Here is a 14,924-nt window from a genome sequence, read left to right as displayed (position 1 = left end):
GAAGATCTTAAATGGGAGACAAGATTAACTAAAATTGACCCATCGTTACTTATTTTAAAGAGAAGTAATAAAGTTGAGGTTGTTTAGCAATTATGCAATTAGTGCTGAGATCAGTTCCAGGGGAGAAAGACAGAAGGAAAAGAACACAAATGCCTTACCTCCAGAGGCGTACTGTTTTCTCTTATGTATGTTTTAAGATTGTCTAAAACAGTCAGTTTTAATAACCATAAATTACTCATGGCAAAAAATGATTTTAAAATTGTTTTTATGCAGCCATAGCAATTACTTTTATTTACAGTATTTCAATGTCTGTATTTCTCCATTACAGCAAATTTCGCGTGAACACCTCTATCAGTGTGGTCTTGTGAGTAAAGAAAGTAAAGAAAATCGAGACATATTCAGAATTTAACAAGAGCAGCGTTAGCCTGGAAGAACTGCTTAGAATTGCAGGAGCCCTATCCACCAAGGGACAGCACAGCTATATAGGCAGAAGGTAAAGCATTTACATTAACACTAAGACTCAAATACACTCCATCTGAAAGCACATTCAAGAGTACCTTCTTCTGCCCACATTTGGCATGGTAAACCAGGTGATTTTGCCATTCGTTACGCTTATCCACGTTAGTGTCAGTTTGAAATACATATGTATCCTGCTTGGGCCAGTGATCAAGTGTTTTGAAACCTGTTTATCTTCCATCTCAGATACTGATATTAGATGTTCTGGGAACTGCCCCTAGGACTTAATATAACAGCGTGCCAGATTTGACCACTGATTTACAACCCCACCTGGGGAAGACTGAGAAAGTAAAATCAAGTCCAGAAAGCAAAACCATTTTCAGATTGATTCACTGGAGAAATACATAAGTGCTCTGTTAAAAGAGCCTTGTTTTTTCTACATGAAACAATGATACTCCATCCACTTCACGCTTTGGTAACAAAGACTAACTTTCTCTGTGTTCCTTCATGTCATAATTGTCATCAGTAGAAGTGATCAGCCAGATCTCAGGGGATGTTGCTGGTCACATTCATCCACCCACAACACATCTGAATCCAGAGTGATGTCTGATATGAGGGCATTTGTTAGGAGTGCTGGAAAATTTTAATGGCACGGAATAGTTGTGGTTTGGGTATAAATACGATGATGTATACCAATATATTTGCAGTGAATTCAGATAGTTTAATGGGACTTCCTTACCGTAGCTTCTGGTGTGTTTTTGAGGGAAAGCACTCCCAAGCTGGGGTGCATTTTTTTATATCTCGTTGTCTGAACTTGAGTGTTTGGCCGGAGGCATGCGTGTTAACAGTAGCGAGCCAGCTAATTGTGGCCAAGCTGACCTTTTTTTTTTTTTTCGAAAAATCTGGGAAGCATTAAAAAGACAATAATGGCACAAGAATAAATAGAAATATATATTCAGGATGGATGATATAAGATGGTTGCCTTTGACAGAACACTGGACTGTGACACTGACGGCCCCTGACAGTCATTAGGCAGACATTCTAAGCCTGACAATGCAAAGAGAAGTAGTATGATTCGTATTTAAATGACTTTTTAATGTAATGTTTGAAATTGCTAGGTTTTTACACCGAGCTGCATGCACTCGTCACTATTTCATACCCTTCTTTATAGTCCCAGGTCCACCTGGCATGTAACAGTTTTCTAAACTTGAAATTCTAAAGGGATGATTAGTTAAGAATTTGCCTAAAGCGTTATGCTGGAAAGACTTGTTTGTTCTGTGATATGTTTAGTGTTTTGTAGGAGAGTGATTTAGTTTTTAAAACCAATATAATTTTTAGTCATTGCAAATAGATGATTAGGTGTTACCCATCCATTTATAATTTGTTCTTCAATGTTCTTCCCTTTTAGTTTATATTGTATTATTATAACTAAAACAGCCAGCAAAGACATGTTTGAATAAAAGTTTTCAGAAGCAGTGAACTAATTGGGAGCCTACACTATATTTGAGAAATGGTTTAAGAACTTGGGACCCTAAAATTTATGAATACTCTGTAAGAATTAAATTTTTACATGGCTAAATGACTTTTGAAAATAGGTTTCAGGTTCCTAACTTGCTTTCACATGTATTCAAAATTTTTACACTTTGTGAATGTAAAATGGAAAAATACTCCTTCAAATAGAAGGAAGAAGCATTTGGGTTGGCTTCTGGATCTCTTTCTGATTCTGCTCAAGGTCTATAGATGATCAAAATAAAATCAAAATAGAAGAGAGATCTTAAGATAAAAGAGAGGGCTTGAACACGTAACCTCGAAGCCTGGTCTCTTTGTGTAGTTGGTGGAAAGAAAAACAGGCTTTTTTAGGGGGAGTGTTTAGGAAAAGTAACCTCTGTCTAATCTGCCCAACTGAATTACATGCATGAAATAAAGTAGGGAAAAAACACCAAATATTTGTGAAATTTATATTGACTTTGTGGAAGATTCTGGACTGATAGCTATAGAAAATAAGATCTACCTACAGGGCAGATACAACACTACTGCCCAGAATAGTCTTTGTTAACCAGAACACCTTAGTTGGTATAACTGAGCTAGGACTTGTGCTTAGTGTATGGTTTAGTTGCTGGGGTGAGAGAGAGAGGTGTATATAGATACACGTCCAAACGGATTTAAAATTAATTCGTACAGGGTCACCAAACTGCCAAATTGTACCAGGTAGTCATTAACACAGAAGGAAAGAATGGAACAGACAGAATACTTATTAGTGGTTAGAACGGAGCTTTGCCATCCAGAGGTGCTACCTGTGGCAGCAGAAGACTGCTACCACTTCTTTTACCAGCTAGGTTCAACCTGTGTACTCTCAAGTTTTGTTTTATGGACCTGTGGTCCCAGGCTGTGAATAAGAGCCCTCAAGCCAAAACCACTTGTGTTTCAGTGTGAAAGTTTACTTGCCAAATTAATGGATCTTCTTTTTTTGTTAGCAACATGTAAGGTAGCTTCAAAGTAGACTACACAAGAATCAGCTAGGAGGTTAAAAATTTCTTACATTTTATGTTTTGCTTTGAGCCTTGCTATTCCTTGATAATTTCTGTAGTAACCACTTTTGAAGTAAACAATTGATTAGTTCTGAAATTAGTCCTTGAAATTGCTTCTTTTCATGCAACTCAGGAGATTATAATGCAAACAGCCTTCTGCTGGGAGGCAGAAAAACAAGGTTCAAGCTGTTACTCTTCTATCTTCACATAAAGGGTCCCTAGAAAATATTTGTCCTACAGGACTGGCTTATTTCTGGACATGACAAGGAGTGAGAATCTCCTTCTTTCCGTGTAAAATGTAGTGATTTTGGTTTAAATGAAGGCAGTGTAAGAGATTTTGATATCGCAAAAAGGTATGTAAAATGGAAGGTAAACATTTTCTCAGAGATCTAATGACAAATTGAAAAATAAAAGTTGGCCAAACCCCCCAACGTCTGTGGAGGCTCCCTTTCTCAAAACAGAACCCGTTTTGCTTATTGTGTACTATCTTACCTATTGGCTCACATTTTCTACCCTTTTGTCTTCACGTCGTTTGCTTTCAACAACTATATTTATTGCTGATTCCTGATCTTCTGTTTTAGGTGGAGGTTGAGATACGGTTTTTAAAAACATGGAAAGAAAAGACTGAACTTCTTGTTATTTCAGTTTGGCACAGCAGATGGAGCTACAAACTGGCAATCGATCTTTAGCTAAAACTAGAATTGAGGGCCCTTAAGGACAAATTCTTACTCTTCCCAAAATTTTGGAAAGGAAAATTTAGTAAAGCATTTGATTCTTAAACATAGATATCTTATAAAATGATTTTTTATAGTTCCTTGTTATTTCTTTACATTTGTTTCCATTTGACAGGAAATGTAGTGTTTTTTTCCATTTACTTCTAGTAGATTGAACGGGGATTTTTTTCTTGTGTGTATGAAGTGCACTAACATTGCCATTGACTTTAATGCAAGCAAATTACAAGGTTAGGTGCTGCCTTGAATAATTTTATGTTTCTGAATTACTGTCCATTTCATTGAACATTTCATGTACATGGGAGGAAAAATACCGGTGAGGGGAATTTTCATTTTGTCGCCCATCATTCTCTTATTTTCTCATTTATGTACATGGATTCAATTATAATTCTAAATGAGGAAGTACCTTTAGGAAGTAGCCATTTGAAAAGAGAAATGCAGTAAGTCAAAATACACATTTACTTACGGAGCTCTGATGGGGCAGCTTATGACTGTATTGAAAGGTAAATCTGGATTATTTATTTTCATTCATGAACTTAGATATCCAGGCTCAGCCTAAAACATTTGATTTCTCAAGTGAGTGGTTTTCGATTATACACAAGACACTACTTTTTAATACTTAACATTCTGTTCCAGAAGTCAGTTTGAACATAAATTCACATGCATACCTTCAAGCATCACTAGTCTCTCCATGTTCAGCAAAGCCCTTAAATTCCACTGAAGTGAGATTTAAACATCTGCTTCAGCCTATTTGCATTCAGCAAAGCACTTACATATAAGTTTTGTGTATCCTAATTGCAAAGCTTGCATACTGTTTTGTTAACTAGTGACTATTACTAGCCAGAAAAAACTATTCATGATTTTTGGAATGCTGTGCTTTATCAGTGTTACCTAATATCTTAAAGCACTTTTCACATTCCTTATTCTAAATATCATTCCATAATTAAAAAAAGAATTGTGTCAGAACAATGAAAACATTTCCCAAACAAAAGTATTTCCTAAAGTATTACACAAATATTTGGCAATAAGAGTACCAAATTAATCACTAATTAAACTAACTAATCAACAAGTAAAGTTTTCTGTTATTAGTGTAAGCTCCAGTGAGAGCCAATCTCTTTTATTCACTTAATTATGATAATTTTTTGAAATTGTCACTCAGATATTAAATATGTATTTTTGTGTTGTTTGCTAGAATATTCTAGCTATGATACATTATTTACCAACCCATGTGCGCTGTCATTCCCAGAGCAAATAGATATGAGTTCAGTCAAACAGATTATTAGAGACCACTTAAAAGAATTTGCTTACTTAATGGCTATTCTACTCTGGATTTTAAACTGTCATGGAGTTACTTCTGATGTTCTGCTCTTTCTCATCAGCATCTGTATGTGTTGGTCAGAGACTGGGGAGCTTCAATGCATTATGGACATACCTGTGTATGGCTAGCTTTTGGCTTTTGTTTTATATTGTTGGATTCCAATAAAAATGCATTCACTTTTAGCACACAGTTATCACAACCATCAATATACGATATGATAACTATACTCGTACTAATCAGTGCAGTGGTTTTACATTATGTGCCTTGCTGTTTGACTCATCTGTTGACTAGCTAGGGATGATGGTTCTTAAAACTGCGTGTGCTGCCATTCCGCCTCCAGCAATGACAGAGACGTAAGTCCACTTTGGCCTCATCATTCCTCAATTGCATTCAGTAAGAATACTGTCAAAGTGCTTTTGGTAGCTCACAGCCGGTGCTTAGTTGGCCCAGAATAGTTTGGAGTGCCATGCCTCAGAGCCTCACAAGGAGCTGATTTGGGGAAATGTGTCTTTTTAAGACACAGCTTTTATCCATAAGGTAAAAAAGCTACATGGTGATACCCTTCTCAGTCATGATGTTAGAAAGCTGAAATTCTGAACTAGTATGTTATTGAATAATTGGTTAGTGTGGTAGTGGTAACTGTGTTATATGATATCTCACATAAAGCGCTTGACTTCAGAAACTATCAATACGATACTTAACTACTAATAATTGTAATCACTAGATGACAACTTTGCCAGTGAAATTGTTGTAACATCCATGCATTCTGAGAACTCCAAGCATAAGGAAGCAGCCTGAGTCAAAACTGCAGCTCTAGAAAAAATCTCACATTTTGGCTGGAAGAAAGACACTTTAAGAAATCAAATTTAGATTTAGACAGCAATTTCATAGCTGAGTCCTTGACTTTTTCTCTCTCCTGTGACAGAAACTTACACTGCAGACCTAGTACCCAAATTAGAATCCGAACCTAAGAATGTAATGGTTTACTCTTCTCAAGTGTGAACCTTACTGCTTTAGTGCAGAAGGGATTGTCTGTAATTTGCCTAAGAAGGGCATGTCTGTGCTTGAAGCCATAAGCATACTAATCAGCATACAGAGAAATCCTCCTAAAGTAAAGACTTCTGGTTTCTTTAGCAAACTAGCCATACCAGTACAGTGCAGAGTTGAAATCTCTTATTTCCCTGAGATACCTGAGAGAGATACCTCTTATTTGCCTGCTACGCCTTGAGAAGGATCCTTCTTGGGGCTGCACATCAGAAGGTGGTTAAGCAACTGAAGTTTTTAAAAGCTTGATCTGAAGGTATTGTCAGGGAAAATAAAAGGTTTTAGGCTGTTAATAAAATTAAACAAAGTTTTACTTTTACAAATGTGAGAAGAAGCAAGACATTCTGCATGAGTACTTTATATACACTGAACGTAAATATATGAAAATAGCAATCTCCAAAGAGGGGGATAGTAAATAAGAAGTAGAAAGACTTTGATCAGCTATGACAATTCACAGGAGAATCAGTGGAAACTTCTCTTTGTATTAAGATCTGTAACTCCTCTTGGCCACAGGAATTAAAGATGGATCCCTCCTTACCGTGCACTGTTGAAATCCCATTGCAAGGAAATGTCTTGAAATATGTTCCCTGATGAAACTATTGTTTTCCTAATGTGTAATTATGACATATTACTGGTACCCAAACCTACACTTAATAATATCCTATTCTACATGTCATCTCACTGATGTCAACTTTGTTGAGTAGGATGCTCTTTAATGTGAGGAAGGATATACAGCTTAGACCTACCTTACCAAATGAATCAAAGTCTCTATGAACCAAAAACTGTGCTGCATGAGAAAGCATGGAATAAGACAGTTTAGGAGACACCAGGTGCCAACAGAGAGGTAACTAAGCAGAGATTTTGAATAAAACTGAAGGGAGATTTATTTTCCCAACAGGCAGTACGACTGAGAAATTAAGTGTGGTCACATATTTGTGAACACTGGTGTTATTTACTCATACTATTTTATGATCCCCAGGCATTCAGGGACTTTACTGATTAGCAGTAGACTATGAGACTATGACATGATCAGCAAGAAGGATGTTGTATCTTCTACTGGTAGAATTAAATTCCAGGTGTCTGAAAGGTGGTTGTACAGTGTGGGGATAAATGAAATCACAGGGCCTCGTACTTAAGATTTCTAGCTGTTTTTTGTATTACATCTCAGTGTTCAAAATAAAGTTTTCTTTAGTTGCTAGACTTGCACGTTCAACCTAAAATCAGGAAGTCCGGCTGTGTTCTTTTAAACTTCACTCTGACTGAGTGAGAGTAAGAGTAATAAAGGTCTTTGCAACACAGTCGAAGAAGCACTTGGTTGACAGTATGTGAGCTACAACAGAATACAGCTCACTCATCTGTATCCTTGTTCAAGTTTCAGTAATATGAAGAATAAGGAGCAGAAAGCACTCACTTTCGTCACTGTTAATGAAAAAAGTAAGAATCTGACCTCAGATTTAGATGCAACTATTTAAGTAATCACATGCAGAATTTAAAATGATTAAGTCCGACAAGCCTGAAGCCATTTTATCTATTCAGTTATTTTAATTCATTAGTTTTTGAAAAGAAAAACCTTTCTTTAAACAACCTCATACCTAAAATTAGATCGCTAAATTAACAATTTGTTTTTATACAGGAAAACTGTGGAATGCTAAACATCTCTGTAAAGTATTTTAAACATACAGATGCTTCAGATATAAATTAAAAAGAGGCGTACTGAATTACATAAAGATGAAGTTTGCAGTCACTAGTCTGAAAATGCTAAAATAAATTGCCCCTGTCATCTTAATCGTGGTCTCTTGCTTTCTGGAAAATGCTGCTTCACACAATGTAAAGAACAGTCTGTGCTTTCCCAACAAATATCTATTCAGTATTTGTTTTTCCTAGATCTTCAGTATAGTGTTCTTGGCCTTACTGCATTGCTATTAACTGCATGTTATTCATTTCATTCCATTTTTTTTTTAATTTAACCTTATCGGCAGTATCTAATGTTTCACAAAGTAATCTGCACAGAAGCTTAGGTAGGTAAAGGGATGATTCTATCTCTGTTTTACACATGAAATTCCAAGACATGTCAGGATTCAGATGAAATTTTCCACTCATTTTGATTACCTAATGTAAAACACTTCTGACCTGATCTTGTCATAGTGTTGCATTTTTTTAATGCTGTATATATATTTAAAGGCCAGCAGTAGGCCTTAGGAAAATAGGTGTTTTCTTTCTTTGGTAGTAAACAAAAGAGAGTGTTCTTCATGATTGTGAGGTTTTCTCAGTACAATTACAATAACATATCGTAAAATAAAATTGGAAACAACCTAGAAACCTAACTTTCCAAAAGTCATTTTTGAAATGATGCATGTACTTACAGCTTATTTGACTGTCTCATCAGATCTCTACATGGACAGATAAGATTTTTTCTAAATATAAATGTGGATGCATGCATATCTGAACTGTACATGAGTGAATAGTAATTACAAGATTTAGTAAATGTAGCTTTCTCTTAAGCTTTAGCCTAAGTTTGAACTAAGTGTCAAATTCTAATCTGGATCAGGACCAGAAGTATAATTTGCCTGGACCTTGCTTGATATTCAAAATATGCAGTGGGTCCTTTGTTCTTTGGGGAAACACTGCACTTCTTACAGTGCCCATATGTGCGCCAGTGGCATCCTCTGGCTGGGGGATGCGTGCTATTTCTGGGTGAGTGGATCTCCGTAAACTTTCCTAGGAGACCTCCATAACTGTATAAACTAGCTTAGCAGTCCATATTGAATCCATTCTTCCTTCTCTAACCAACACACTGTCACTCTCTGCAGTGTTTTAGTAAGGTTCAATTTCAGGTAGCTTAGCTGTAAAAGAAACTGCTACTATTTGTATTTAAGAAAAAAATCAGACGCTTCCCTAAACTGTTCTTCCCTAAACTTTTCTGCTCATTGTTGGACAAATATTTTGTATTGTGTATATTCCCCTATGCCAGTTCCAAACAGGAGGAAGTTAAATGTTTTTGCTTCACGAATGAGTGGAGGAGATTAATAGATTTGAATAATAATTTCACTACATATCATTCTGCTTCTCTCATTTAAAATATCCATTTGTTTTTTCTTGCCTATCAGTGGCCATATTTTTAACAGATACTGTGATGACAGGAACATTAACTAGCTGTATATTTATGTGTGCTGCGTGTGTGATGTGCATATTCACAGAAATGCAGAGGCAAGAGCCATAAGTTTTATGAATCATTGGGTCTGCAGACCTATATTTAACAATATATGAAAAATCAGTGCTTTATAGCTACAGTGTTGCCGAGACAGAGTAGCAATATTTACATTTACTTAAATCTTTTCAATAAGAAAAATGCCTGCAATCATGCCATCTTGAAGTGTTTTTTTATACTAAAGCTTGGGCAACATTTCTTCAAGCAGCCCTGTTCAATCAGGCTATTGCTATATTGCTAGTGCTCCATGCATGGCCAAAGAGCAGAATGCTGAAGGCCCTGCCAGCCCAATAAGAAAAGGAAAATTGCAGGAAAACACCATCTTTATATATTTCACTGACATGTCAGGCCCCTAATATCATCTTCTGATGCTTGCTGAATAGTACTGCTTAAAATAGTAAACATTTCTGCAAAGTTCTTAAAGGAAGAAAAGATAAAAAGGCTCTGCTTCTTAAGAATAATGTTGTCATTCTCAGGTGCATTAGGAACTGCTTTCTCTACTGCTGCTGTGCAGATACTTTAGGTAGTTCTGACTGCAAATATTTGCACTATAAGCAGATAAAGCTTATGAAAGCTAAGAGAGGAAGCAGATGCAGCAAAATCTAGTGAAGTAGAAATAGTTGCGCAGGTTAGTCACAAAGCCAGAGATAGGACCCAGCTGCTAGCTCTGTGACCTGTCTGTTGAGAATGTTCTTTCTAGTTGTGTTCCTATGCTTATTCCTTTCACCATTTGCTGTAATAGGCAGTTTGCAGGATTATTTTGGCAGTATCAGTCTAATCTCTAACCACCTATAATGTGCAATTACAGTTTTAGTGATCTTTACCTTCAGCAGCCTGAATAAAACAGGGGAGAGAGGTAGAATTAAGAGGCAAACTCCCGTCCTGATTTAATAGTATGGCCTGGCTGCTCTGAATCACTGAATCTTATAGCACAAACAATTGATACCCTGACGTTTTAAAATGTTGCTGAGGCATTCGATGTTTTAGCATCTTGCACCAATGCAAAAAAAGTATGCAGAAAGACCTCACAAGCTGTTCATCCCAGAAGAGTTAGCCACTAAATGGGGACAGTCTGTAGCAATGCTATCTCTAGGGACCTGAAAGAGTAGTCCTTTGCCCACAGGAGCATTACATTTTTCTCAACGCAAAAGTGCACGGATTCTGTAGTGCAAAAGAGTTTTGTTAACAGTAGGTGGCATCCTTCTCCTGACTGACCAATTTGAAACGTCTTCCTGCCTGCACATTAGTCAAAACTAGCTCTAACCAAATGCTTGTACCTGTTTACTTCGGGAAACATGGTAGCTGCAAGAGCTCTCCTTTGTGAAAAGAGTGGGTTTGACAATCAGTTTTAGAATAATCTCAATATAACCTGAGACAAACCTGCTTTTTATTGTCCTTGGTTGTGCCTTTTTTGTGCATTTTTATCAGAGCTTCTCCCAGGCTATACTTTTCCCACAACTCTTGCCAACAGCCTCTTCATCTATTACCCCCGTTCCATCTGGGCTGCTCTTGAGCTGCAGTTTCTAATGGGCTGCTTGGCTTCACATGCAGGAGGTAATTAAACCCATATATACTTCTTTGCTGTGTGACTTGGACATATCCTACTCTTCTGCTAATCGGATTAAAAATATTTGTGTATTCTGGTGTGGACTGACTTATTTAAATATTGTAGAGAGTGTCTAAAATCCTTACAGAAAATCAAGGCCCTTTTGTAAATTCATGGCCCTTTTGTAAATTAAACCCTTAACTTCCAAAACCAAGGCCAAATAACAAGTCTTCTGCATGAAGAATAGTGTCCCATTTGTAACTGTAATCACTTGTGTAAAATAAACTGTTTCTGAGACACCTGTGCTAACCAGCATCTCTACTGGGGCTTCACCTTGATATATTGTTGATTTCAAAGGGGCTATGCTTTGGCACACAATTAAGCACATTTGTAATTCCTGTCTTTGAAGTTTCACTGGTATAAAGGCTTGCCTGCACAGACCTCAAGGCAGGATAAAGATTTTAATTTTGACCTGACATGAATAAACCTCTGATTTTAGCTGTCAATTTACTCCTAAAAAGCTTGATTATTGCTATCTCAGCAGTATTCTCATCTTCCTTTCTGAGCTAACCAGTTCTCTGCCTGCAACTGGGGTAAATAGGAGGTATACTTTTCAAAAGCACACAGTTTTATCTAACTTTGTTTCCAGTGAAGTCAGAAGAGTTTTAGCACTGGTTTCAGCACAACCAGAATTAGGCCAGCACTGAATATATTTCAAAATACTATACTGAGGTCCTGAGAACCTTACTGAGTTCTCAAATGGCTACTTAGACGATATCAGTGCCCAACAGACAGGAGCCTCTGACTCTCATTTAAATCTACCCTTGTGCTCCACAGCTTATGGTGTAGTTATATCCTAAATGGAGGGAGTGAGTACTTGCTCTTCCTTCCAGAAGCAGAAGTGGATAGATTGCCTACTGATAATACCTTTCATGGAAAGCAGGAATCAAATAAAATAAGCTTATTTTTCTTTGGAAGAAAACCATAAAAATAACTGCATAGAAATTACTTGAGAAACCTAGTCATTGTACTTTAAATTTCAACTTCTCCACACAAGAATTTTTAGGTTCAAATATTACATTGTTCTGTGTTGAATTTAATGATGAACTTGATCATAAAGTTTTCTTTTCGTGGGCAGCAAGATAAAATGACCTAAGTCCATGTCTATGGAGTTTTGTTTGTTACCACACAGTTACCATAACTGCATGGGTTTTTTGACAACAACAGAAAATTCAGTTCAAAGTTCCGTGAATAAATGCCATGAAAACTGATAAAAATACAACTTATCAGTAAAACAGCAAAGGTTACTAGCCTGGGGCTTCTCCATTTGTCATTCTAAGACTATGGCAACTACAAATCTTTCATGAGGGTGTCTGGGTTTGTAGGTCCTGAAGAAGGAAAGGTCGTTCTTGAGTTTCCATAGAGGTAGTATATGAATTTTAGAGACAGACTTGGTCACAGGTTGGTATCTTTTTGTTCCCTTGATTTTATACTGGGTTCACATAGGCACATTTTTTCATGGAAGCTCTGTTTGCAGGATATCTTCTAATTCACAGCTAGCTATTGCGAGAAATCACTTGCCTACCAAAATAGTTGAATTTTGCAGGTGTGATTTATGCTGCATTAGTTGAGATTCACTCCATTTTGTTGAATTGTCAGTGTAAGACAAAAGAGGGCCTGCAGGATCAGAAATTTTACTTAATTTTGTGTTAATGGGAATAATACTGAGCATTCTGAACTTACACTGTCTAGAAGCAAAAGCACTGTCCATTATGAAATATTCTGCACTTTCTATATGCAGAATTTTAACTGAAACCACATTTCTTTGTGCACATCTGCTTTTTGGCCATACTCTATTCCTTTTTATACGGATTTTCTGGCAGAAAGAAAGTACACAAAGAACATGAGGCATAGTCTTTTTAAGACATATTGAAGAACTTTGTACATTTTCCAGTATGAGGTCTCCAGGCTTTATGTTAGTCACTTTTGGGTGACTATTTCAGTCCTTTCAGGATTTTAGATTTAAGATTGTTATAGCTAACAGGATCAATTCTACACTCGGATATGCATTTACAGCTTCGAAGTTAGACAAAAGGTGGGTGTGCACTTGTATGTCTGAGAGTTTCCCATGACTAGTACAATCTAATCAGCACATTCTTAAAAGTCTGAAGATTAAAATAATAACCTTTGTAAGAGGCTAAGTCTTTAAAAAACAGTCAGTCTTGGTATCTGAGAGGATGTCACAGGTCAGATATAGTAGCTGGACTCTGTCATTCCTAGCCTGAGAAATGGGCATTTGTCTGTGTAGGTCATAGTTGAGTACTAGTTCTAGGATGTGAGTGTTGTTAATTTGTTTTGAATTTTTATTGGACATAGGTCAGGGTTAGCAGATTAAAAGATATTTGTCATTTGAAAGGTTTGAACATTTTAAATGTTCGCTCTTTTTTGAACAGCTTTGGTTTCAGAACACAGAACATTTTTCCCAGGGACAACGAATTCATTTGGAAGCGTAATTTCCCAAGGATTTGGTGCTGGCCTAACTCAGCCTCCTGTTACGAGTTTTACTGTTGACTTCAGTAGGAGCACAAATAGGTGGGTGACATTCCTGGTCAAGCAACAACTATCACATAAAGTAGACCTGATCAGAATAATTTATGGCACAGTTTTCACATAAAATGTCAATCAGTTGAATCCAAAATGTTTCACCTGAAACATCACAGTTCCAATAAACTTTTGGCACATCAGCATTTAGGTTTCCTATAGAACCTGGGATTAACAGCCTGCAGGGAAACCAGCCCAGTGCTTGTACGATTTCTAGCTTTTGGGCAACCAGTCAAACATCAGTGTTCTGGGATGAATGGCCATGACAAAGCATCCAGCTCCCTGAGATGAAGCTGGGAATCTCAAAACTCTTGACTGTCCGGAGACCAATGAGACTACAGTACCTGACTGCAGCAGGATACTGGAGGCCGTTGGACTCCTGTTAGTGTCAGGTTCTCCATGTTTCCAGGCTCCCTGTTCTTATACGAGGAGCTGAGTCCTTGGTCTTGGCTTAGGACTAGGCTCTCCACTCTGCAAGTAGGGACTCTGAAAAATATGGTTCAGCACAGAGTATGCAGAGCTTTTAGCTTCCCTTCCCAGGGAACCAGGAGTCTGGTAGTCTTGGGCAACCCTGACATGGAAAATACTCATTAAGAGACAGAAGGCAGATATAATATACACATCAGGCAGTCTGACTAGTTACGTATGCACAGCAACAGGGGTTCACCCTACTCCTGCAAGGCGCACAGCCATTTTGCAAAGAGAGGCAGAAAGCTGCAAGCGTTACCAGCCTTTAAGATTTTATCTCAAGCCTTGATGTTTTTCATACATTTCTTAAAGCCTGAGTTTCTAGAATCACATGGTTAAACTAGTGTTTCAAATAGTAATTTTTCAACATCACAGGTCGGATTGAGGTAGTATAGTAGTGAGTTCTTAGGCAGGGTTCATCTCCTAAATCAAGCACCAACTTTTGGTTAGAAGACCTGTGTTCCTAACTCCATGGCTACATTGACCAGACCTACACTGACTTGAAAGGCAGCTTCAGATCTCCTTGCAGTCAGAGTAGCTCAGGTGCCTCTACTGTAGGCACCTGAAGCTAGGTAAGAGGAATCTATGTTTCCACTTCATATTTCCAATCCTCGTAGTCATGGAGAAAAGTCAGAAACCCAAGTGCCCTTAAAAACCCAGAAGCTGGATAAGGCTAATTCTAAAATAATTTTTATAATTTAATTCCATGAATTATTTTTGAGATCTGTAGATTATGAATACTTTCGATTGGCAATACTGAACCACTCTTGGGATAGAATAGAAGCCATTTGAACTGAAAGCAAATGTCAAGGACTCTCAGCATGCGGTTGGAGGGCAGTGTAGATGAATGGCCTAGCGAGTATACCCACTGGCTAATTGATCCAAAAGACAACACTAAAATCTTCCTGTGCAAAGAGTTCATTAATATTTCTTTTCATGACTTGAGAAGAATTCTTATGTTAGCATTTAAATTTTTAAAAACTAGCTATTCAGACTTTGCAAAGCAACAAATATATCCAGCGCC

General features: G+C 37.3%; 1 protein-coding gene across 7 annotated transcripts in view; it reads left to right on the top strand.

Moving 5' to 3' along the window:
• ALB (albumin) overlaps positions 1 to 14,924 on the top strand; it is a 45,098-nt gene that overhangs the window by 4,128 nt on the left and 26,046 nt on the right. For 5 of the 7 annotated variants that reach the window (XM_067297490.1, XM_067297487.1, XM_067297489.1 and 2 more), the window contains 2 exons: positions 329 to 493; positions 13,285 to 13,423. The gene's annotated coding sequence lies outside the window, so the exon portion shown is untranslated. The remainder of the gene's footprint in view (positions 1 to 328; positions 494 to 13,284; positions 13,424 to 14,924) is intronic. The other 2 variants (XM_067297492.1, XM_067297491.1) reach the window with 1 other exon arrangement.

Source organism: Apteryx mantelli, chromosome 5, assembly GCF_036417845.1.
Source record: "Apteryx mantelli isolate bAptMan1 chromosome 5, bAptMan1.hap1, whole genome shotgun sequence".
Taxonomy (NCBI): domain Eukaryota; kingdom Metazoa; phylum Chordata; class Aves; order Apterygiformes; family Apterygidae; genus Apteryx; species Apteryx mantelli.
The sequence above is the reverse complement of the archived record's forward strand: the minus strand, read 5'-3'. Positions and strand labels throughout refer to the sequence as shown.